Source organism: Chroicocephalus ridibundus, chromosome 4 (assembly GCF_963924245.1).
Source record: "Chroicocephalus ridibundus chromosome 4, bChrRid1.1, whole genome shotgun sequence".
NCBI classification, from domain to species: Eukaryota; Metazoa; Chordata; class Aves; order Charadriiformes; family Laridae; genus Chroicocephalus; species Chroicocephalus ridibundus.
Window position 1 is genome coordinate 8806019 of NC_086287.1, and position 23338 is coordinate 8829356.

Below are 23338 nucleotides of genomic sequence, written 5' to 3' on the forward strand. Positions count from 1 at the left end.
CACTGTAACAATGAAGGTACTTTGGAGATGCATTCATTCAAACATGCTAATAAACAAAGGTTACCTTTTCAGTTTGATTTTGTGATGCAATAGTCTCACAGTTATCCTGCCCTGTGCAGTTCTTAAACACTGAAATTCTGTCAGAGGTGTCCTCAACAGTTTTCTACATGCAGTTGGAAATGACAGGCTTGGCTTTCTCTTGCATGACAACATTATGAAGACCGGGCCATTCACTGTCCAAGATACTTTCTTCATTAATGACAGATGGTCTGAAAGCAAAAAAGAAAAGAAAAAGTAAAATCAATATTTGGCTTCAAAATTAAAACTGGACACATCATGTTCCCTTCTCTCTATTATCTTAAAAATACACACTGGCCTGTCTCCACTTAGATGCTGGTATTTTCTGAAATACTACCACCAGCTTCCTCCTAACCGTGACATAAGCTGTAGCAAGCTGTCTGCAGTGATAGCCTGCATAAATCATCATTCCTGAAGGGAACAGATGTTCAGGGTATGAAAGAGTAATACCACAATTTAGTCATAATTAAAATTCACCTTAGCATGCCTCTATCAGTGAGCAGAGAGGAACATTTCACTTCTCACCTACAAAAATGAAATGCCTCTCATTTCTTCTGCTTCAGGAAAATTAAGCCTGAACCTTTTGTACATTTTTGGAGTTCCATATCTGACACTGCATCATATAAATGACATTTTTATTTCACTCCAACTCTTAGTTTTTTTCTTTTTCCAAACACTAGAATATGACCTCTAAATAGCGCACTGCCTCTGCACAAAATGCACTTAAAATTAAATCTTCAAAGGAGAATGTTGTACATTGCATGCAGAAATATTATCAGTAGCTATCTAGTTACAGATCAAAACTGTGCTAACAAACATACTCATTGTACTGACAATTCAGTCTGAGATGGATATATTTAGAAACTTAAGGGCTGAAGGCTTCTAAAAACTATTTAGTAATCTAAGATCACTAAAATCAGTGGGAGCTAAAGGATTAATTCAGTTAAAAATTTGATCCTTAGCCTTGTAACTGCCATTAAGGTTAATGGAATGTGTCTATACACATAATTTGGAAAATGTAAGCCTCATACTCCTATTATTACAGTTGGATTATATTAGATGCATAACAGTTCCGAAAAATCGATTTCAAATCAATTTCACAAATCTGTACATCGTGAGGCTATTTTATCATGAAATATAAAGCATGTGTTGATTATGTTAATAAATATGTCTCTAAACACACTAAAGTGTAAGTGGCTGAGACACATTGTAATTCAGAATGTAACCAATGTGACTTCTCAACAAGCCCGTGAATTTCAAATTTACATTTGAAAAATTGTGGTTTGTTTTCTTCCACAAGGATGCATCTACATTAGCATTCTAGTTCAAAGACTTCAGTTTTTAAGTGAAGAACCTATAGCTTCCACTTAATGTATTTTGAGTCGTACGACAGAGCAGTTTCAAAGTATGCAAACTGATATCACCCTTTGGGTGAAACTAAACCAATGGAGCCACTCCCAGAGGTCTACCTAAAGCCCTTCCATAAGTCCACTGCACAGACAAGAGTTAGCCCAGAGTAAAATCTCTTAAAATGTGTATAGTGGGGACATTAACTTCCTTTGTACTGCTTCATTCCCCGGACCTGTTTCTCTGGGTTAACACAGAGGTAGCTTCATTTTCCGGCTCCCTTCTCCAGAGCTCTTCCTGTTACTTGTAGAATTCAAGAATTTTCCCTTATCTTTACTTTTGAAACAGCACAATGTGCACTTGCAGTTATCAGGAAGGTGTTCTGTGCTTGCTGTGAAAACCAATTGGCATGCGCACTTGGGGTGAAATTGTAAGAAATATTCTGCTAAAACTCTAAACTTTCCCATTGCCACTGATCAGGTTCCAGCATCAAAGGACTTAGCTAACGCCAGCTGTAACAAGTAGACTCTTAGGCTCGAAATAGCGTTTTACATAGTATATTTAAAACTCGAATGCCGGGTCAGATACAGATGGGTGAACAGCATTAGTTCTTACTTGCCACAGCTAAAAGTAACAATGTTAGATTAGGAAATGCAGGGGGACTTCACTGAATGGCATTAACAATTCTGCGTGTTTCACAGCTCTCATTATTAAACAATGGAGAAATGTTTATTTATTGATTTTTTTTCATCTAGAAAGCATGAAAGTTTTACAAAACCCATTTTAGAAACGGGACCCCTGAAAAGTTGTACAGGATCTCACAGAAGAGCTTGAAAAATCTGCTCTCTAAAAGGACATGCTCAAATACTAGCCACTTATCAGCACAGTTACTTTTTACTTCACGAACAAGAACAGTTTATGAAGACATTTTTCTAATTGGTTTTTATGCTAATAACTCCCCTTTGTGTGGAAAGATTATTTTGGTTGACTGTGTGAGACACCCTGTGCACTCAGTGTATAGGATGGCTTGGCTCTTCCTTGGTCCCTCCATCAATACAGGTTCCTAGTCCTATGAGACTGTAGTAATGAGGAAGATGCATCTCAGAATTCATATGATCTTGAATCCCACCTTCACATGACTCATCCATGAATTCCACTTCGGATCACAAGAAAACAGTGATCTTGTAATAAAGAGGTGGCTGCAAGATCAGTTTAACTACTGGCTGAAAAACACCTCTACTAACATTGGAAAACAGATCTTAAGATCTCAAGGAAGCAACACCAGTGAGTAAAAAGATGGACTGACTATCATCTGGAAATTTTTGAAAATGGTATGCTTTCAGAGAAGTTGCAGAAGGTGGTTCAGCCTTGGAAGAAGGGTCTCTAACATGCATTGACAAATCTGGTCTAAGTCTGTCCCATGATTTAGTTTGGTAGGGTATTCATTTATATAGTTATTTGACATATATTATGTGGTATTTCCCATATAAGCAAGCATTAAAAGTTGGCTGGGTAACAGCAAAAGGATATTTTTCAGTTTAGATATGCTACAGTAAGTGTAGTTTGGTTTCCTCCTGAGCAGAGTGGTAGTTGGAAAAGAAGTGGCAGCTGATTTAGATTATAACGAAAGATGACATAAGGTGAAACTTAGAGATCACTTGGAATTGAATGATAAGAGCAAGTAGATGCCTAAAGGCAAATTTAGGAAGATTATAGCTGCCTAAGCCCAAGAATGTGATAAAGAAAAATTTTTCCCACCCTTTAAGGTTACATCCACAGTACCCCTTAAGGCTGGCTGGAGAACTGCTCTGAAGGTCAAGCTTGTCTGTATTCTATAGTATAAGCCTGCAAGGAAGCTTCAAGCACAGTAGGAATAAACCCTCTAGGAATCTGCGTGGCCAAAAATGCTAAGCACGACCATTTGTTCCCAGCCTTGGCTGAACAAGATGTCAATGAGGTTGTTATGTGCACAGAGGGCAGGCGCTACATGGTAATGAACATACTTCTGCCAGTTCAGAGCAGCGTAGACATAAAATTAGACACTTGAGTGTCTTTGTGTCCCCTTATTTTCAACAATAAATTACTCTTGCCACCTGAAATTGCCTGTACATTGATGCTGCTGTGCATTCTTAAGCGACCACGATCCTACATGATTTGAGAAGTTTGGCAGCTACCAATCTTTTGGGACTCGCAAACCAGGAATCTCCAAAGCAAAATTCCCTCATTGAGAGGATGCTTCAGATATACTAAGTGTGGAGGCTAACAGTGGTAGCACTGAGTTTATCACAAATTAAACCAGATTTGAGCATTTAAATCAAAAAACAACTTGAGGAATGGTAGTAAAGTCTCATTTATAGAAGTGGCCAAGTGTTTATATTTCCTGGATAGAGGAAGGTCACATTGTATAATCTTCTCAGTCTGACAGGCTCAGTTCCATTATTTTACAGTTCCCAGGACAGTGGTTGTAATCTCCAGTATGCGGGCTGGATTGAGATCTCTCTCTTGTTGCTATTGGACTGTGCGGCAATAATGCAAAATTCCTGGGGGAAGAAAGAAAGAATAGCCACAGGAATCTGACTTTACAGATCATTGATAATAAAAGTACTTATTTGGAACTAGGGTAAGGATTTCATAATCCCAGTTTTACACAATGTCTAAACAAGGTGTTTAAGCAGAGGCATGAGATGAGATTTCCGCTTCATTCCTTCTTCAGGATTTCTTAGCACCTGTTGGAAATGCTGCTTCTCTTGAACCTGCTCTATGCTTCACACTGATGCTATAACTGTTACACATAACAGAAGTGATTTGATGGGAGACTGGAAAGAAGCTTCTAACCCTTCTAAAAATATTTTGAGGTCTTTATGTGCCTAGGATATGTGACAGAAATAGAGCAAATATGGACAATGGAATGTAGAAGATTGCTAAGGTCTGGAGGGAGAGAGGTTATACTCTATTAAACTAACAACTACAATAAGAAAAAAGAGACAAGCTGTTTGACACATAAATCCTCCTTGCATTGCTTAAACGCTTAGATCATCTACAAGGACCTACTACTATTACTACAAAACAAGTGGATTTCATTCACTTTCAGAGTTGGGAATAAAATGCATCATCACTATGCAAAAGGAGAGGTTGAGACACCATGGAGAGAAGGCAGCTAAGAGAAGGTCTAACCGTAATCTTCAACTACGTATAGGAAAGACAGAGAAAGAGATTTCTCAAAAGGGCAGAGTAAAAGGACATGAGGAAACAGTCACAGCTGCAGCACGGGAAAATTCAATTAAATATAAGGAAAAAAATGATAAAAATTAAGCAGTGGAATGGCTTGCCCAAAGAGGCTGGGAATTTCCACCTTTGGAAATTTTGAAAACTTGGCTGGATAATGCCCCAAGCAACCTGTCCTACCTTTGAAATTAGCCCTATGTGAGAAGATTGGACTCGATGACCTCCAGAGGTCCCTTTCAAGTCAAATTATGCTGTTATCTTCAGTAATCTGCCACGGTGTAGCAGCTAGTTGTACACACTACTGCCAGCCATAATGTACCCTTATTTATTAACCACTAAGTTAACACTAAGTGCTTGATACCATAAATTTACAAATCTTAACCTAGTTTTTTATAAGCATCATTTACATAAACTCTTATGGCAGAATTTATCATATATTTCAAAAATGAAATTATATACTTGGTATTATACTTAATGCTAGCGGTTGAAATTATTTAAACAAGATCAGCAATATTAATCAATAGTTTAGTACAGAAAGTGAAGATTAACTCAGCAAATTGAAATTACACTGAGAACTGTAGATAAGCAGAATATCTTACCCAACTGGAAGAAACCCCTCCAAAACATACAGTAACACCGCTACTGCTAGTTAAAGTGTCTGTAAATCTTTAAACATCTCAAGATAGAAGAATTACATTTCAAATTTCATATGCCAAGGAATACCTTCCTCCAGCAAAAGAATTCTTAATGATATGATGACATAGAGGTTCACTATTAAGAATGAAGAATGTCATTTGCAGAATAACAAATATAAACTCACAGAGCACCTAAAATTTCATTTGACATTCCCTATCCAAGAACTGACTATACTGTTCATGATCTGAGTCCAGGTTTGTGTGTTACACACATTTCCTGTTACATTTAACTTATTTCAAAATTCAGTTTTCTTATTCTCCGAACACCTATCCCCTTCATTCACAATTGCTTTATACTCTCATTGTTGAAACAAGATTTACAGAGTTGTAAGAAACTTTGTTCAAATGATAACAAAAAGCAATAAACTTATAGGTTTAAAGAGACTAACACATGCTATTACAAATATATTGATATTGTATGCTATATATTATATTATGCAAATGTGCTCAGACACACCTTGCTTTAACTTCTTTCCCTCTCCTCACCTTGATAGAAATAAATACCAATCAATGCCTCAAACAACCTTCATAACCTCGTGAATCCAAAACTTATTGTCTGAAAAAAATATTTTAATCTATTAAAAACAGGACATATTTTTTTCAGTTCCTCTTTTTAAGAATCTGAAAACTGAGTCATATGTTTTAAAGGGTACAGAACAGTTACAGAGACATGGATCTGAAACATATCTTATATATTAATACAATAAAGGGTTAATATAATAAATATGAAACTCCCTAATATATACTTATGAAATAGGAAGAAAGGCCCGAGTTTCCTAAAATTTAAACACTCTAGTGGTAACAAATAACGTTGCATTCAGTTATGTCCTCTGTTCAAATTACAGATGCCTCTGTATTTGGGAAACAGATTATGCCCAGGTCACATTCCTGTGCTTAACTAAGTTTACAGTCACTCCCTTTTCTTTAAATACTTGAGAGTTCTTTGTTTCTGCATGTTCTGAAGTGTCATCATTTATGGCCACAGGCAGAATGGCTATATTTAACTAATAATGACAGCAGTTGTCATTAGATTTTAGACTCACTAACACTAGTCTGACATATTATTTGAAGTATGTCTTAATTCTAAATTTGATTAAAATTACAAACATCCCATCTTCTCTGCCAATCAACATATTTCATCCCCTTGTCTTGAACTTTTCTATGAACTCTTCGGGAAAATAGGTCACGGTATTAGTGCCCATTCGAACTAAAGAAGGCCTCCAAAATGTGAAAAGACTTTTAAATGCTTTTCACAAAACACAAATAAAAATTTAGGTCAATCAATGAATGATGAATGTTTTTCACTATGTTTTGTGTGATAGGAATCTGAAATCTAGAATTTGCAAAAATCATATTGTATTTTCTGTTAAATAATGAAGTTACATTTTACTTTAGGAAATAATTCAGAATATGTAAATGATTAACAATTCAAACTGCTAATATTAGTATAGCAAAACAGAGAGTCAATACTAAAAATTAATCAAAAATTCCTATAATCATACTTGAGCAGTCCAGAAGCAATGAAAATTGTTTCAAGAAATCAAAAATCTGGTGTTGGTACAGTTTAAAAGAAATAATTAACACTTGTTCATGTCATTTCATATGAATTCTTCCCTTATTTACACTCAAGTAAACCTGAAATTATTTGGGGAATTAAAAAGGTGTAAATGCCAAAAGGAATAAATAAGATAAGCCCTGAAGAGACTGCAGCAACAATGCAGTATGATAAAAACAGATAGAGACTGGGCGAAAGGTTAAGACTCTGGTTCTGCACCTCAGGACAAAATTCAACTGATTGGTTGATGGTTTACAATGCAAATGATTTTCTTCCATTTGGCAGAGAGAAGAGAGAGAATGCCTCTTACTCACCAGTGCTCTATATTTATCTTCCCCATTCCTCTCAAATTTTTCTCTTGAACTTACATTCAGTGGATCTAGAATGATAATGACTAGAAGACTGCATGTCTCCTCCTGGACTGGGATGAATTTCTCTGTTCTGCATGGCTGGCAATGAATTTTGATTTTAGTCTTTTTTTATATTGGGGTCAGAGATTTATAAATTATTTTAAACTGATTCTTACTGCAATCTACAGGTTAGTGGGGATACAGATCTCAGTGTTTGAAGAATTTTTGAAGAATTTTTCATTTTAACCCTTCTGCTTAGTGCAAATAAAGGAACTAAGACAAAGGTTCTATAGGCCAAGATCCTTACCTGTTTTTATGTGAAAGGTATGAACAAAGTTTCCTTAAAACTCCTGGTTCTTTGTACACATATAAGGATTTCTGAGAATTTACCTTGGATTTGTCTTCCAGGATACTGCTGGGCAGGTGTTAGGACAAGTTCAACTACTGATTAAACCAAAGCCAAAGGAAGTCGTAGAGTTCGCTACGCGAGAAATCTAAGGAGGAAAAGACACGGCATATTCAAGTTGGGATCTTACCATTAGATTCCTGTATAAAAAACACTAAAGACTTCAAGGCCATTGAGTGGCTAAAAGAGAGACTTCAATATTGTGAAGGGTTCCAAAATAGCTCAGAAACGGTCATACTTCAGATTTTGAAACGGTACCCACAACAGTAAAGGGCTATAAAAATCTGTAATAATAATGTGAATCTAAATTTTCCATTGTAAAATAATAAAACTAATTTTCTGTCAGAAACCCTTAAGACAAAATATAGTCTAGGTTTTACTGGCATCCCTCTCAAAGACCAGGTTTTTGTCATTCTCACTTTCAGGATATGATCAAGCTATTTTCTAAGTATTGAATTCTATTTTGATATATGATGATTCGAGAGGAAACTTCTATAGCTTGCAACAAATCTCTGTTGTATATCTTGAGATCTTCAACCACTGTTATAAGAAGGATAAACTCAAAATACATGATGAGATACATATTTCTGCATATTTTTATGAAGAGTTATTATAGCATATTCCTTTTTCAGATCAAAATTCCAGTACAAATGCATTGAAATAATAACATATAATCCAGTAAATACCGGAAATTTTGTAATAAAATGTATTAACTTCAAGTTCAGAGGAGATGCATTTTTTATGAAAAATAAAATGTGACAGCTTTCATTTTTATGTGTTGATCAGAAAAAGCCCTATATTATTTAGAATGCTGCTTAGAATTGAAACCTTTCCAAATCAGTCAATAATTAGAATGGTAAGAATCCATCATTTCACTGATACTTACTCCTTGTAGAAAAGATGTCCTATTTTAATTGTATTCACATACATTCTTGTCAATTGGAACCTGTCTTGGTAAATTACTTCATTTTGTGGATCACATGATATCTAAGTGTTATTAAATGAAAAAATCTTTAACTCTTCATTTAAATACAGACCTGAAATGCAGCATTAAGAACACTAAACATTGATTACTTTTTCTAGTGGCCTCCTTGTCACAGTGCATTAATAAAAGACACAAAATCTTATACATTATTTTTAGTTTTACTTTTAGCACACAGTACTGGAAACATACACATCCTACGAATATAACTCTAAATGAAAAAGTACAGACATTTTGGCTGAGTAGTAAAAAAGCGAACATTTATCTACTAATTGTTTCCATATCTACAATTCTTTTACTATCGGGATCCACAGAATGAGAGCTGGAGGTAGGTCATAAACAATACTCTGCACCCAGTAATACGATGTATTAATCGGACGAAGCGCCTATGTGATCAGCAAAGCGGACCACGCTCCATGCAAGAAATCCTTGTCAGTATGACTTACAAAAAATCTGTGAGCATGGCACATCAACAACAGCATTTTGGCCAAAATGCTGTCTTTAGGAAATGATTCAGTTTAAGATCAGCACAGCTAAACTAGGTGTCTACTTGTAAATTGTCTATATGTGAGCTAGACATCTTAGTTTCCATTATAATCAATGGAGCTCTAGTAAGTATAGTCGTATATCTGTATAAATGCTTAGTTTCACTACGGCTCCTGCAGAAATCACTGATGTCACTTTCAGTAGTACAGTGAATTAGACCTGAGTGTAATTGGTTTTGGATTGCAGTCTAAGTCCACAATTGATTGGTCAGCCAAAACTCCTTTGTCTCCAACTTAGTAACTCTGAAGCAAGATCAAGGTGAATGGCAAACACAGAAACTGAAAAGTTACTGAATGGAACATGAAGTTTAGAAGAAGTCATGTTTTCCACAATAGCATGACTGATATGAAGGAGTGATTTTGCTTTTTATGAAGGAGTGATAGCAAATTGATTATTTTACGGGCAAGGTTGCTAATGTCACTGGAATTAAATTCAGTAGAAAGACATTAGTATCAGTTTAAGAAATTGGTAACTAAGGAAATAAAAATGAAGGAGTACACTGGAGAGACACGTGAAACAATTGCAAAGAGATGTAGGGTTACAATGAAAGTTGACAGGAGAAACTGGAGGTATTACAAAGAATAAATAAGAACATCCAATATATTTTAAAATTCAGTAACTGCTAAATATGTAAGTGGCTGCAAACAAACACTGAAGTACATGGTCTCCCATATATTTCCAACAGTTAATTAAATACAACCATTGACCATCACCATGTGTAAATTACATGGAAGAACAACATACTACAGACATTAAGTCTTTGGTACAGTTCTGCAACACACTAGTTCCACAATAGTCCCCCAAAACATGTTTTAAATGCTTGAGACTTGATACTTTTTTGTTTGCTAAACTTACGTTGGAATGGCACCTTATAACTGATGTCACGTGTATTTATTATAAACGTTGAATTAAATTAAAAGAAGCAATGGCTTTCAGTTTTTATCCCAGATCACACAATTTGACAACTTACGTTTGAATTCTTATTCATTGAATTCAAATCTCAACTTCAATTTCGATATGCCAGAAAGATGAGAAGATGAATAAATCTAAATAAACCAAGATACCACCATCACTGGGAATTATATTTTATCCTGGTATTTACACCACTTGAACCAAGGAAAGTATATGCAAGATAACACAATTCTGACAGACTTTGTGATTTATACAGTACTTGAAATACAGATTTCCACAAAGGTGCTGAACTTGCAAATATTTATGTGTAACCACACATGTAGTAAGTCTTTCGGTGGGATTGCTTGTACATATTTGCAGGGTTGGGGCTTTACAGTATATCACTGATCTTCCATTCCCATGCAAAAAGGATTTGCTACTGACATTTGACCTTGTTAGCTATGCGTTAAGGACTCAAATGCAGCAATCAGTCTGTTTATACTGACAAGTCATATTACTTTATGCTCTCTTCCCAGTTGTGGGCTAGAAAAAGAAAATATAAAATACGTACCGTCTATCTCTTTGTCTTTATACATCTCTAAAATCTATCTTCAATATATTGTCTCTTTTTTAAAATGTATATATTGTTCATCCATACTATTTATAAATACAAAAATATAAGCAAAAAAGTACTACGGAATGTTATACAAGAATTTATGAATGTTTTTAACATCGGTTCTGATTTTTGAGCACATGAAATTCTACACTGTTAACTGTCATTTTCCAGTTTCATTAAACTTGTAATCAGGGGTGTAAAAAGGCCTGTTTTCTGGTATTGGTGGCTTTTCTACTTATAGCAGTGACTTTTTCCTGTTATACTTACCCTTTTAATGGACACACAATATGTTACTCTGTGCCCAAGCTCACCTACTCTTTCTTTTCTCAAAAGACAAGGCACATCTGCCACCTGCTCTAGTCTGTGTCCCAGCAACAACTGTCGAGCAGCAAAAAGATTGATTATCAGTCAAAAACCATTCAACAACACCAGATTTTGGTAGGTTAAGCTTGCTGATCCAGCAAGAGATGGTGTGAAATTTTCAGTAATGTGTGCCAACATTTTGGTGCTAAAAGAACAGCAGTGCATGTCACAATGAAACACAGCCAAAGATATGCAGACAAAGCACAGAAGTTTTTGTTTTGAACTTGGCTTGCAAGAGGCAAATGAGAGAAAGAAAAAAAGACTCGCTTAATGAATTTGAAAATCTATCATAACACCCAAGTCATACGCATGGAGAAACTATACTAAGAGTATCAGTGACGACTTTGTAACAAATTATAGTCATACCCAGATAAAAATACCCCAGATAAAAATTAATAGGATCCTTTCAACGATCCGTACAGTATGAATTGCAGTTTTATCATACATTTTTGCAAGAATAAATACAAAGATCTGTGCCTTTTACTGAACGTATCAGCCAGTCATTATAGCCATTCCAGTGAATGGATCACCTGTATCATAAGCAGAATAATTTTTATGTTATAAATAAAAGCTTATCATATATCATTTTGATTATGTAAGACACTGACTTACTAACATAAGTTTCATTCATTAATACTTTCATGAATATGTAAACATACCTTTAATTACAGGGCTTATATTATAAAAGCTCTAATAATTAATATTAGACTTTTATGCCTATAGAGCGAGCTATGAAGTAGTCATTTTCCTAAGCAAATAGCCAGTAATGAGTACTATATAGATATGTTCTTGAAATGTATCTGTACTAAGTAATATCAGCCTCTAAAAGAATTAGTGAAAGACCATTTGCATATTTTGAAATTCAGAATTAAATATTTAGCACTAAGGTATGTCTCTTAATACTTCCCAAGATAACAAATCCTATTTAAAAACTATGTAGAAAAATAAACCCCAAGGCTTGTTTCTAAAGAAAGTACATAAGAAAAAATGCCTAAAAGTGCAAAGAAATATATATACAAAATATATGCAACATATATATATAATACGCACACAAGTTAAATGATTTGTATTTTGTTTTTCTTCTTTGCTATCCCTAACTTGTTTTTAAAAAAATCACGTTTTAATACTACAAAATTATACAAATTGGAATGTTTCACATAATGTTAAACAATTTATCTTATTTGCATTTCTCATTGGAATTGTACACTGGAATTGTAGATTCCTACCTACACATAGACTATCCCAATAATAATTTTCCTTTTTATTATACATTAGCTAATATCAGTTAGAAGTTCTTTATCACAAACACCAGTTGAATTAATAGTTTAATAGAATACCCAACTGGTACCTTGGATTTGATACTGAACCCTACTTAAGCTCATGTTACAAAATGTTACCACAAATTCACTGCAGGAATCTCACAATGTACTTCATAGTCTTAATATATGACAGAGAGAATCACTTGTGTTCACACTTGAACTGTAAAGGATTCAGAAATATTTTCCCCCCTTGTAAAAAATAAAACATAATTACCAGATTGGTAAATGAATGAAAAGGTAGGAAGAAAAATTTTAATAATGGTCTTATCAAACAATCTAAAATTAATAAAGCGTAGTAAAGTAGATACTCTATAGTCCTGTATTATACTTTCAAAAAATTTAAACAATGACATTAATGACTTCAGTCTTACATTCTGGATTATTTTTCCTGTGAAATAAGCCTAATTAATTATGTCTGTTTGATGTCACTGAAACTAAACAGTAAATTCAATAATCTCTTTACATTTTCACCATTTAACCTCCTGCAGGCTCCCTAATGTCTATTCAGATCTATATTAAATTAAGTACCAATGCTAATGAAGGGCAATAAACGTGGCTGTCAGTAGATTTTTCTTTCATTAAGCACATTATCCTCTTACTGAGCTGTAAATGAGTAAACATTAGTTTTGTTAAACCATGCAAAAAGACGGGACGAAAATCATTTTTAATTGCACCCCTTAAGCCATTTGCTGGGGATTCTCAGTTTTGTTTTTGTTTTTTTACCTTTTGTTTTTTTGAATGGATATAAAAAGGTCTCTCCAGTTGAAATATAAACGTCGGCATCATGGGGTATGTCTTTAGGTTCTAGTGCTTCAGTGTCGTCTGCCAAGAACACTCATCGTGCAGCCATGTTCAGATTCAGCTTTTCAGAGCACTCCTCCAGCAGCTAAATGAATGCAAGAGGTAAGGAATACTGATTACAAACATATTTATTTTATGATCAATATTTAGTCATAAAAAAATAAAACTGGAAATAAAAAATCCATTCTCAATTAATTTACCAATCATAGTAACTGCACTATGAGTCCCTTACTATTTTAGTGATTATTACTAGAAATCATAGGATAACAAGCTGAGAAAAACACACATCCTTAAAAAGATTGGTTTAAAAGTATTGTGCTCTTGCCTTTTAATGTCAAATAACATTGTACGTTATGCTGTAACTTATTTCACTTAGTGTTTATAAGAATTTTTAACAAGTCACACATATTAGGAATAGTATAGAAAGGAAGAAAAGTTTAATGTAAGCTTAAAAAAGGCTTTACATTAAGGTTTGAAGCATAAGTTATAAATAAACTTCATGCATGAAAGAAAGGTTCTATTAGAGGTTACTGGCTTAATTAAGGACACAGAAACTTTAGCAATGATCTTTATTGTGCCATTTTTGTAAGCTATGACTTTGATTACATTTGGCTGCTGTTTAATAACTTTGGATACTTCAAATGCCCTTTGGATATGCTGGAGTGTTGAAATAGAGAGCACAGTTAATTCCATTGAAAAAATTGAGTTTAGGATATTAAAGAAATAATCCAAGATAATATTTTTTATATATCTCTCTATATAATATTATATTTAGATATTATTTTATAATAATTGTGTGAAGACAGTCTGAAGGTATGGTTATTAAAATTCTACACAGTATAAGAATCTAGTTCACAGCACCAAAGTTATAAATGTAGAAAATACAGAGAAACTGGGCTGTTATGAGCAAAATAGACTTACTCTGTCCCAAACTGAGTTTAGTCAGAACTTCTAGAATACTTGGAAAGCAGTTGCTTAATTCCACTACAAAGTCTTTTTATGCAATATCAAGAATTTCATAAGAAAGCAAATCACCCAATTTTAAAAGTATTTTTCAAAATCTGTCAGCACAAATAAATATAGAAAAAAAAATTTGTTGATTCTGAGAAAACTTGTAATTAAAGAGGCCTTTCAGTGCATACTGTGTAGATTATTGCTTCTAGTTTAAAAAGTAAGAACTGATGACTGTCTTTTCTCAGGCAAAATTTCAATCAAATTGACAGCAATTATGCCTGTACAGTGACTGCAGAGTGGGGCTTATTGTTAATTGTTTCTGTTTCCCAGATAGCAAAATATATTCAATGCAGCTGCCAGAATAAAATTAAATAAACTAATACTCAATTGAAAAAAATCATAATACTATTTTTAAATGTTCTTACCACAGACAATTTCTGAATAATACCACAGTAAGATTGTTTAAAAAAAAAAAAAGGCGGGTGGGGGGAAGCAGACTTATAACAAAATGTCATACTTCAGCAAGCACATTTGTGACATACGGTCTCCATCCTAGTCTGCAACAAGAGGTTTCCATGCAGAACTCAAAACTGCTTTGAGGCCTAAGATTTTAATTCCTGTCCTATGAAAAGCCTTGGAAATTTTTCCATTCATTTCAATTATCACTGAACTGATACTTCACTTAAACCATAATGACATGTAGGTAATCTCACATATTTTACAGTTTCCACATTTCTTGAATGACAAAATGACCACATAAGAATCCTAGCTGGTTTGTATTCTTTTTAGCATTTCTAAAGCAAGTCATACTATTAAATCAGCGAAGGTACTTCAGTGTTGAGTACTAAACCATGTAAATAAGAAAGCCAGAATGTGGCCCCCTTAAAAAGTAACTATGTATTTTCTTTTGGGTTTTACAGTTTAAGACTTTCACACACCAGGGGACAAGTATATTAAAATATATGTCTTATCATACAAAATTAGGAATTACGAATACTTTAATGTTTTGGATAAAGCACTTTCAGAAACCCTTTACAAAAAAGAAATTTAAGAGACGTTTGTATCCTATTTGAGATCATGTCTGCACACAAATGAGGGGATACCATGACAACTATAATCAATTAGGTTTGTCTCAGTTTGCAATAGTTTACCTACTCAAAATAGAAGACACTAACAAGAAAAAGCTTTTGATGAGGCAATATGAATTAAAGACAATAAAATACACTTTTGTTCACCAGGTCTTCGCTTTAATCACCTTTATGGTACATTGCAAAATCCAATTGTTTTCTTGGATTTTCCAGACAGACAGAATCAATTAATTTTGGATTAATTATGGAGAATCATATTCTTCTTTACAGAGGGTAAACTTGATAGATATTACCTATCCATTGTTAAGTCTATCAAAAATTTGTAAAGTAAACTGGAATGCCAAGTTTATTGGCATTTTATTTGTCTTTCAGAAATGTTTGATAAAATCAATACAATTTTAAAAAGGATATACTCTGAGAAATTTTTAGGCCAAGGAATCTTAACAAAAATTAGGAAGGTCTTTTTTAGAATATCAACTGAATCGCCATTACAATGTGACTGAACTGCAGCAGTCATGATTAAAAGCAACAGAGAAGAGCTTTGATTACCTTAGTTGACCTGTGGGAACACTTTCAGCTCTGTTTCTCTTGGATGGTGATATAAGACAGAAATTGTCTGTACTGCTTGATTTGTGGCTGTCTATATGTCTGATACTCCATCACAGCTCTGAACTGATTTTGTTTGATGTGTAGAACAATCTTGAAGTCTTGACCTTCTTGATACCATTGCTGATTGCAGGCGAATGTTACGGGCAAATAGAAGCTGTCGAGAGCTTTCCTTCCCTTCAATATTTTTAACAGCTATTTTTGCATAGGGAGGGAGACATTTTCTGAAACAGAAAAATGATGAATATAGTTAAAATTTTATCTTTTTGCTCTGGTCTTTCAACTACTTTTACTTAGTAATGATAGACTGTAAGGAGTTCAGAAAAGCCTACAACAACTTAGTTAAAGTTGGAAAATACCTTATGAAACTGTGTTAATAGTTTCATCCTGATTCTTATTTCTGCAAACTATAAAATTATTTCAGAATTCAGCTCAATTAATCCTTGCACAAGCTAGGATCAGAATGTATAAAGTGCTACAGGATGGGATTATGGCGAAGTACAGTAGGTATTTCAGCTATACTATATTGCAGTAGGACTGAGTCCGTGATAGCCTTCCTTCATACAAAATGAACATTAAATTATCTCATAAAGCTAAAAAAAAAGGTTTTATTTGCATAAAAACATTAAAAATAATGAGAACAAAAGCCTCCAACTTTCAATTTGAGGCTACTATTAATGGCGCACAATTACCTTATACCATAGGCCAAAAGTCTAGATGGAATATTCACCCATATGAAGATCCCACAATCTAATTTTATCCAGTATTTGGAAGATCCAAATCAGCACTAGTCTAACTGTGCCAACAGGAGTATCAAAGATCAAGAAGAAGCAAGAAAGGAATCAGATGAGATCAAGCCCTCATTCTTCTTTCATATTCAAATAATTCTTAAGTGTCAGAATATTCCCATTATAAATTACAAAAATAATGTCACAACAAATGTGAACTTCAAAATTTGTCTATATGGATTGCAGTATATTTACCTAGGAAACCCTTAAAATAATATACTATCACAGGAATACCAAATATTGGAGTGCAATCAAAGAGAAGTCTTTTTAGTATTATGAGTCTGAACACATTATGCTGTGTTTTGAATTCTTACTAGCGATAGCAAGAGCATATTATTTTTATAAGTCCTATTTTTCTTGTAGACCATTTTGTTACCCACTTCAAGAGGAGAAAGAAACTACAGAACCAGAAACAAATCTCTTTAAACAATAAAAATCTATTAATTGCCATTATTTATTCTGTGGATAACTTCCTTCTTTAGCAGATAACATCTTTACTTACTACTCATGAACTATTTTGATGGAATCTTAACACTACTGTTAGTATTAGCTAGGAATTATCTTGTTTACATGTCAAGTAAACCATTATGTAAGTGGCCTGGTGTAGCAAAGGGCTACTACTTTTCAACAATGTACAATACCTATGAAACCTCCTGTCAGTAAATTACACTACGCAAGGAAAATACCTACAGGACTAATATTGTTATTGTTCCCCAGTCTTTGTCCAGCTTTTTCTTAAAATTTCCCCCATCATAACAGCTATTTATATGTGCAGTGTATGTAAACCTTAGGGTAGTTGTGCATACACTCCTATTCCTTAACTGAGGTCGTTTCAAACAGAAAATGCAAGCATGCAATTACCAAGACTAATCTTACTCTTGCACCACTAAGCTGTTTTATACTTCGATAAAACTCAAATTTAGATGTAACCCTGATGTCCTACCCTTCTGGAGGTTAAACACCATAAAATGAAAGTCCTGATATGTGGAAAGCTCACAAAAGAGCCAATGTGAAATGGCTTTCAATAGTCAGGAAAAACAGCTTGGTACTCCACAATAAAACAAAATTTCTTCTTAGCCAATGGTAAATTTTGCTAGCTGCTACCACCAAGATGTGGTGATCTTATTTTTATGGCACAAATAATGATGCCCAGATACAAAAAGAAAAGATTTTGAAACCAGAAATTTAAATGGGAAAAGAAATGAAAAAACCTAAACCCCTAAAGAGGTCTAAGAACTTTTTTCTCATTTAAAAGCAATTAAACTGCTGCTTATTCATGGCCAAAGCACTGAAGACTTTCTGTAACTGTTACAAAAGGAACTTTTACTTTCAATTAGTTCTACATACTGAAATTGTTCAGCTACGTCAAATCAAAATTCTTATTCTTTTGCTCTAGTGCAATTTTCTAATTATGCATTATTGTCAAAAGCATATTTCTTCTTTAAATAGAAAACAACAGTGTACTAAAGAAAAGTAAATAGTCCATACAGTTTTCTAAGACATAAATCTTCACATGGCTAATATTTTTTTCCGTAAGTGAAAAATATAGTTACTTTAACAGACGTTGGTTTAGTAACAGCTATACAGGTCAAAGTTATCACACAGTTTTGGTTTTGAATTCAACAGCAGGATAATGACAGTTGCCAAGGATTTGTACTTGCTGTCGCTTACTACTAGTGTTGCCTGTCAAATTGTCTCTTTTTCTTATACAGAAGCCATGGAATTTTTTATGGATAGCAATTACTTACAATATACAATGAAGTACATCAGATGTAACAACCACCCTTTAGCCCTTCATTATTTGGTCGTCTCTTTGTTATATCTAGTCATCCATTTTCACCTAAATTATTTATTTATACTGCATATTTGACAAGCATGTATTCTTTGCTTTATTTTTTCAGTAGCTGTTCAAAAGATATAGTGATTTATTTTAATATTCTCCTAGTTAAATTTACATATTTAAATTTACCTTTTTATTTTTATACTTGCACTTTGTGTTCGATTTATCAAGAAAAGTATTACCTGCACAGCGAACGCATTTTGTTTATCTACCATAGGTATTAAAAATTAAAATAATGGCAATATCAGATCTTAACCACAATGGTGGGGTTAAGCAAATCTTATATTTATTCATTATTTGTTCGCATTGTTAAAGTATTTTTCTCCAGCCGTCATACATGTTTCATGTTTGTTTGCACTTACATTATTATTGCACTACAGGCATGTATGCTCCAGATAACCATATTAATATATCTTTATATTGATATATGACAACATGATGTTTCATGTATGTCCTGAAACATTTTCTGATACAGGCCTGCATTAACATAATCATAAGACTTGTGAAAATTCTAAATTTAATTTTATTATACAGGAAACCCACAGTACATATCATTTACATGATAAAAATCAAAGCCTAATAGTTGAGTAAATTTAATATGTTTGGCAAGCTGCCTTCAAAAGAAAACACCCAACAAAGGGCAGATTTACACATATAATCTGTATCACTTTAGGAAGGACCTTTTTCAACAAATAATGCTGCAAACCTCACACCTGCCAAGTAAACTAAACTGTTCTCAACTCAAACAGCAGTTGGAAAGAAAAAGTGATGATCGTTTTCCTCTTATTAGGAAAGCCGTTTTCTCCTAATACTCTCTCCAGTAACAGTCTATCACAAGTTTACAGTCTATTCTAAATATCTACACCCTAAGTAATAACCTAACAAGTACAGGCTGTGTGTGAAACTCATGTCCCACTAAAATTGTTGGGAATTTTGCCAAAGGCTTGAATGAAAATTTTATCCTGGATCTCTAAGTTGATGAATAGAAAGAAACTGCTTCTCCTTTCTCTGTCACTTCCCCACTGAAACACTGGCATCCCACAGGCCTCTGGCCATGAAAGATTTTTCCCCAGTACCCCAAAGAGAAGAAAAGAAATGATACTGCTTAGTTAGGCAACTGGTGCCTAAAGCAGAAGAAAATGTTTAAACAATCTTTTTGAATATCACAATAATCTGACAGCATTTACTATCTCAACTTACTTAGCCAAGAAACTAGACAGCACCCAATACGCCTCTTGTGTCTCACCCCAAATGCCAGAGAAATGGTATTTTCTTTCAACGCCCGGAACAGACAAAATCTACTCAATGCCTGAGGAATGAAGCTGCCACACTCCGGAAAAGAAGTCAGCATGAAAAATGAGAACATACATTTCCTTGACCAAAATAAGAGCTTACAAAGAAACTGGTAATTGAGTCATCATAGCACAGCTTTTCTAGTTAGGTAGGTAACAAGGAAAATAAAAAACTGTAAGAGTTTGAAACTTAGGTGTTACTTATACTTGCAGAGTTAAAGTGGCTACCATCTGCTCCCACCCCTTTCTGTGAAACAGAGAAAAAAGGGTAGCAGCACCTTGGGACCTTAAATGGCTGCAAGGGCCCTGATTGCATCCCCCTCCCGGGGATATGGCTGCTGGGCTCAGGGCCAGCTTAGCGATAGCGCAGCTGAGGGCTGCCCCTCCTTCCCTCTGGTGACGGTGGGGAGCTGCCAGACAGCTCTGCAGGGTGGCCTCAGCCAAGGCTGGTCCCCTTCTGTGGGAGCTGCCGTTAAGCCGAAGCTCTGGTGCTCAGCCTTGCCTGAGGTGCGGCCCCACCCAGGCGGCAGCCATGCCGGTCGCCATGCCCGGCCGTGGGCCCTGCTGACCTGCACTCAGGCTCCAGCCCACGGGCTGACATCTTGGCTTGGCCTGGCCACCGCTGGCTGCGTCTGACCCTGACACCAGACCTGGTCCTGTCCCCGGGTCACTGACTCGTGTTCCGGGCTCGTCACCCCGGCCTTGCCCGATGACTGGGTCTGGCTGCCCCGGCTGGGCCCTGCCCGGCACTGCCCCTGCCCTCAGCCCGGCTCTGGGGCCCGGCCCCGGCTCCCCGGTCCGCAGGGAGCAGCCGGTCCTCGCTGCGCTCTGGCGAGGGCTTTCAGGACACAATGGGATCTCTTCCCTTCAATAAATACATGCAGTACCTTGTCATTTCTAATCATTCTTTTATTCTCTTTGGTACAAAAATATCATCAAGCCTCCTGACTGAAATCAATTATTAACACCATGACTCGGCGTTCCAGTTAGCCGTCTGACTGCAGAGGAAGAACTGGTATCTAAAGAGCTGAGGAAATGTGAGAAGACAAATTTATTTTACGGATTCCAGGACCATTAAGTCAGCTGCAGATGGATCCAGAATGAAGGATTCACTAAAAGGACTAAAATTTTAAATAAAGGCAAAAAGTTGAAAATCAACCTATCTGTAGGGTTCTGAGATATTTTTCCCCTTGCTTGGTGAAACTGAGAGTATACTATACAGAGAAAGTATAAAAATATTTTAAATGTTTTACTTCATCTTTAGTCTGAGACTGATGCTAACAAAATATTTATTCAATTATATTCTTACAACTTATCACACTGCAGCAAATTAAACATCTTTGACAAATGACATGAGTGAAAAGTTGCCATGGCTTTACTCATACATTTTTTGCTAATGTAGGTTGTGCATCCATGTGGCATGAAGACATTTGCAAAGTTAAGAGCTCCTCATATTTTTGAGACGATGCACATGCCATATGGCATTTTTCCTGAGCGCTTATTGGACTTCTGTTGCTTGCCATTTCCTGTTCAGAACTACAAAACATTGTAACAAAAATGAAAGCATAAGCTTTTTGTTAATAGCTAAGACTGATGATTAAATAGTGATTAGAAAATCAAACCAATCTTGTATCATAATTTCCTCTACAGCTTGTGAGAACATGGTGGGGTTTAGACAGTTTAATTTGGATGCATGCATACTTTGCATATTGCTCCTTTCTGGAGTAGCAAAATTTGTAATTGGAAGTGAAATGTGGAGGCTGTAAATAGAGGAAGAAAATACATTCTCTGTGGACTTAGATTAATCTGATTATCTGTATATATAATAAAATCAGAAACACCTGAAATAAAGTCATACAGATTTTCAATAAAATGACTTCTTCTCTTCTTGTCTTCTCCCTGCTGCCCTTTATCTCTACCGCTATTTATAATGGAACAACTATTGTGTTTCAGAAGTTGTTTCTACAAAGACATCACCAAGAACTCAGGAGCTTTGGAATTATTTTATTCCTTTTAACAGGAAGGGTTCTTTTTTTTAATTTAGGGAAAACAAGTACGTGACTGACCTTGAGATAAAAAGACCTGAATCGGGCTCAGAATTTATATAAACCTAAAATGGATCACTGACTTTCGGACATAAATACAGTCTAATATTTTACCTATCTTTCATTGAGACAGACTGGTAGTCAGTTGAGAAACCCTTAAATTATACTTTCTTATGCATGAGATCTGCCACCTGATGAGCAAGTTACCCGTGAGAAGGAATCTTCCATTTTCAGTGTTACTGCAAAAGCTACGCTGACAAAAACTTACAAAGTAAGATCTTGAAGAGTGCTTCCTTTAATGCTGTATAAAGGTCAGCATTTGAATATATGTTTTATTTCGATGAAAAGAAACAACGTACAATTTACACAGTCAGCTGTACTATATTTCAGAGACAAGAGTTTATGGGTGGATACCTGTAACAGTTTAGCAATCACAGCTCCCAGCAAAACTAACAGTAGCAGTAAACGCTAAGGCAATTCTGAAGCTGGCCTTTACAGTTTCAGAGCCGATTCCTGCAAATACTTACACACTTTACTATAAAGCACGTTGATGTGTCTATTACTTCAATGGAAATAGAAGTGTATATGCTTCTTTGCAGGATTGAAGACTTGTTGTCCATTTTTTAATCAAATGTTTGTGTTTGAAGTATATATTATCAGTTTCACTGTCTACAAAACACAAACATACCACCATGTCCTACAAATGACCATGACAAACTTTAAACATTCCAGCCACTGAGAACAGCTACAAAACCTTTTAATCATACAAACAGATCCACTTGACTAGTTACGTAAAATATGTTGCTGTTTCATTGCCCTCCCAAATTTCTTGAATTACTCTTTATTCTAGATCTTTTGTTAAACGGATTTACTAATTTTTTTGGTGCTAGGATTTTTTTTAATGATATGTCTGTACAATGCCTAGCACAATGAGCCCTGAACTTGCCTGAAATATCAATGGACAACAACCCCCCCTCCATCCAAATCGACATTAAGGTAACAATAAGGTAATAATGTAGAACCAAGTAATTCTGTGAGGCATAAAAAGCCAACTATATTGCTGAAACATAATTTTAATGTTAAACTAGATGAATCTCAATGCCAGTTACAAAAATCAGAAAGAAATGCAATGTTTATTCAGTAACATTTCTTTCCATTTGACCTGACTGATCTTCTGTGATGGACTACTATTTCTTTGGTATGTAGCTTAACCTTCAAACATTCGTTGGTGATATGCATTGTCTCAAAACAACTTTATTTACCATGTGCCTGATTTGTAAATTTTACTCAGTCTAGCTCAATGGAATTAGACGATAAAGTAATATGACGTAATGGCTAGGTGACATCATAAATGGGCAGATTTGCTCCCCTCTTCCATCCCTTCCCCTTGTCCTGGAGAAATTCTCCAGCCACCTTCTTTGTGCTGGCGCTGACACATTACAAATCTGTTCAGTGGAGCTAAATCAGCAGAAAATTATAATTTTTTTGTTAGAAATAGATTTTTGCTCATTTATCTCTACAATTCATTTCACTGTGTGGTCATATGAATGG

The 23338-nt window shown here is 35.0% G+C and overlaps 1 long non-coding RNA gene across 1 annotated transcript; it reads right to left on the bottom strand.

The window, feature by feature from the left end:
• Positions 1–223: 223 nt before the first annotated feature.
• On the bottom strand, positions 224–15935 carry LOC134514754 (uncharacterized). Its single transcript, XR_010070797.1, has 3 exons — positions 15766–15935; positions 13097–13259; positions 224–269 (listed from the first exon to the last, which is right to left on the bottom strand). It is a non-coding gene; the product is annotated as an uncharacterized LOC134514754 (long non-coding RNA).
• Between the last annotated feature and the right edge of the window lie 7403 nt (positions 15936–23338).